Here is a 3,557-nt window from a genome sequence, read left to right as displayed (position 1 = left end):
GGTGTAAAAAGAAACAAATTGAGAGGAAAATAAAATAGCTTAACTACATATTTTGAATTAGATCAGTAAGCTCTTCATCTGAAACATGCATCATTATATAGGTATAAGCACATTGAAACTAACAGAAAATAATCAATATAAATCAGATTAAAATATAGAGATTGGTGTAAAAAGAAACAAATTGAGAGGAAATAAAATAGCTTAACTACATATTTGTAGATGTAAGACATCTTTTCGAATTTTAAAAAATAAATAATCATTTTCCTGCTTCCGCAAGAAGCAATAATTCATCACAATCTACTCTAACAACATGATTAAACATAAAAATAAAAACAAAAGATAGAGATCTAACCTGACATTGCAAAGAACATAAAAACGGATACGACCACAAAATAAACTCTCAATCACCAAGCAAAATAACAAAATCTGCATCAACATAAGCTTATATAAATTTAAAATATAATACCTTAGTTGATCATCCCAAATAGAGTAACATCGAGGTAAAATAGAGCTGAAGAAGACATCACCTGATAAATTTTAAAAAATTAACTCCACGACAAGAAATTGATGCATGCTAATACTCTTCAATCGAAGTTCTTATTACAATTCAATAAAATGAAGAAAAAAATGAACTCACCATTTCACGAAACATACGATGGTTGACGGAACGACTCTAGATCTAAATACAATTTCAATCAAAATCTTATTTACAGTGTGATACCTGCTTGAACAAAGTCTTTCTTAGGCTTTGTTCTAATTTGAATGTTCGAATGTTGAAATGAGAATATATTTTTTACCAAAGTTATGTTGACAAGATTCAAATTAGAGATTTCGTTCTTCCAAGAAACTTTACAAGAAAAAATTAACAATTACAAAGAACCCAATTGAGAAAGGGTAACAGAAGAATATAAAGAAAACAAAGGAAGAACACTTACAGTGATATGAAAAGGAACACATGAGCTTAGAGATGACGGATCTAGCTCTGACCGGTGACGATCTAAACAGGAAGCTCACTTTCCTAATCTCAAAAATCAGATTCCATCAGTGCATGTTTGGTCTCCTTCCACAATCTAGATAGATCCATATTTTTAAGTTTCATTTTTTTTCTTATTTTCTACTACCTGACGTTTTTCTCCAACTTTTTGTTTCCATTTTTTTGTTATTCAATAAATTGGCCCATGGCCATTTGTTAATTAAAATAAAGAAGAAAGATGGAAATATTGAAATGTGTGCATACATTGAAGTCTTACTATACTATCAAGGCACGCTAATCAATATACCTAAAAAGTTGTATTCTTTTATAATACTTCCTTTATTTTATACCTCCTTCGTCAACTTTTAATTGTTATATTTAGTTTTTCAAAAGTCAATTTGATCAATTTTCAAAGTAAAATAAGATTACATTAATTCGATATTTTAAGAAAAATATTTGTATATTTCAAAACTATACAAAAAGTACTACAAATAGCCATATATGCATATTAATATGATAGAAAAATATATCGTAAATTGTTAGTCAAAGTTCTTATTTTTACTCTAAAAAAAATATGGCAATTAAAAGTGGACAGATAGAGTATTAGTTTATTATTATACTAAATATAATTGTTGCATATTAATTTATCATTATACTAAATATAATTAATTTATATTAATTGATCACCTTACTAAATCAATAAAACTTTAATAACTATTTTTTTTACTACTCTTGCAATTGATTTTATTTTTGAAAGTATTCATATTTGTTTGTATAATTCACAAGAAGTATTTTAAGGTGTGAATTAGAAAAATCATCTTCTTATTTATGTTTTTTAAGCACCGTAAAAAATTAATAGTGATCAACTAATATGAGACGAAAGGAGTATAACACGCACACAATACTTTATTAAATATTATTTTATATTATAAATTAATATAAGTGGCTTATGTTTATTATGAAAATTATAAAAACATTACTGTTGGGACCACAAAACAACTTTATATTTTGATTAAAATAATTTCAAAATATTATATATTGTTTTTCATTTAATTTTTGTTGATATTTATATTTCATATAAAAGATAATTCAATATATATTTTTTTTTTCATTTTAATATATCCGCGCAACGCGCGGGTACGTATACTAGTAATAATAATAATAACAACAACAACAATAATAATATTATTATTATTAATAATAATAATAATAATAATAATATATTGAGTTTTTCTTGTGATTACGTATATAATAAATGTAACACCTCAGAAATCAAACTCACCTGAACAACAGAAAATTGGGTGAACCACGGCGGGGTTCATGGACCGTGAAAAGGACTACGGCTTGTCGACCTGCACGTGGATTCACACTCAGACAGCGTGGCGGACCACGGAGCCCACCACAGGTTGTGGTCCCAATGACGGGCCGTGGATAGGTCCGTCGTCCAGAACCAGTAGACCCCAACCCCAAAGTGAAGAACCACGGTGGCCATCACGGTCTGTGGTCCTTCACAAGGTCTGTGAAGTAGACTGTGGTTGGGGGTACCAAGAACCAGTAAGCTCTGGCCAGCAACCACGACCCACTTGACAGGTTGTGGTCCCGTTCACGGTCCGTGAGTGGCTTCGTGGTTGGCCTCCGATATCTTTTAAGTTAGGGTCGTTTTAGTCCTTTCCCCTATGCGTTGGACACCTAAACTATGTCATTTAATTTCTAAACTACGTCGTTTTACTTAGTTTAAGCATAATAGTCTAGTCAGAACCTAATCAAAAACCTTTATTCTCAAAATTAATCGAAATTAGAGCCAAAAAGAAGAGGAAAGTCGACCAGCCCCTCAAGAACAAGCAGAAGGTTTTCTTCAAGTTTTAGCCTCGAAATCAAAGGATTTCTCCGTAGATTTTGTCACCAGGTATGTGCACTAGTGGGTTCCTGATTTCACGTATCAGGACACTTCATCCAATACTAAGTGCCAACGATCGTTAGTAAGTAATATAACCCAACTAAGTGAGTTGGGGTCGAATCCCACAAGGAGTGGTACGTATTTGAGAATCAATAGAAAAGCATGAATATTCTCAAGTCAACCATAGGTAAAATATTTACGAATAAAAGCATGGTTCAAGTTTTGGGGTGACACAAGTGTCAAATAACAAAGGGGGTTTGATTTCAACTATCAACTACAACAGCAAATAACACGAAAATAGCAAGTATATAGACGGGTTCTTGGGATGTGATCGGATTATGGGGGAAGGTAGACAATTGGGTAATTGCAATTGATAGTAAACAGTTGTAAATTAGTGATTAAGCTAGAATTTAGTGGGGATAAACTTTCTCTCGAACAGTTTACCCCGAATCAAATTAGTTTCTCTCGAACACCAATAAACAGCAATTAAGAACAACCTACGCTTTAGTCCATTCACTCTCTTGAGTTGAATGTGTGGAAAATGGTTTAGGATTCACTCTCTCGAGCTGAACCCATGACAACCCAATACCCACAGACCATCAAATCAATAATATTGGTTTTAAAACCTCTCTCTTGAGCAAGCCAAAAACATGAAGATAGAGTTGCATTTGCAACTACAACCCTTTA

The 3,557-nt window shown here is 31.8% G+C and overlaps 1 long non-coding RNA gene across 1 annotated transcript in view; it reads right to left on the bottom strand.

Annotated features, from left to right (window-relative positions):
• Nucleotides 1-1,084, bottom strand: part of LOC107061193 (uncharacterized) — a 4,669-nt gene extending 3,585 nt beyond the window's left edge. Inside the window, exons 1-2 of the long non-coding RNA XR_001473827.1 lie at nucleotides 936-1,084; nucleotides 353-426 (exon numbers count right to left, since the gene is read on the bottom strand). This is a non-coding gene — a long non-coding RNA (uncharacterized lncRNA). The remainder of the gene's footprint in view (nucleotides 1-352; nucleotides 427-935) is intronic.
• Between the last annotated feature and the right edge of the window lie 2,473 nt (nucleotides 1,085-3,557).

This window comes from Solanum tuberosum, unplaced genomic scaffold (assembly GCF_000226075.1).
Source record: "Solanum tuberosum cultivar DM 1-3 516 R44 unplaced genomic scaffold, SolTub_3.0 scf00120, whole genome shotgun sequence".
NCBI lineage: Eukaryota > Viridiplantae > Streptophyta > Magnoliopsida > Solanales > Solanaceae > Solanum > Solanum tuberosum.
The sequence above is the reverse complement of the archived record's forward strand: the minus strand, read 5'-3'. Positions and strand labels throughout refer to the sequence as shown.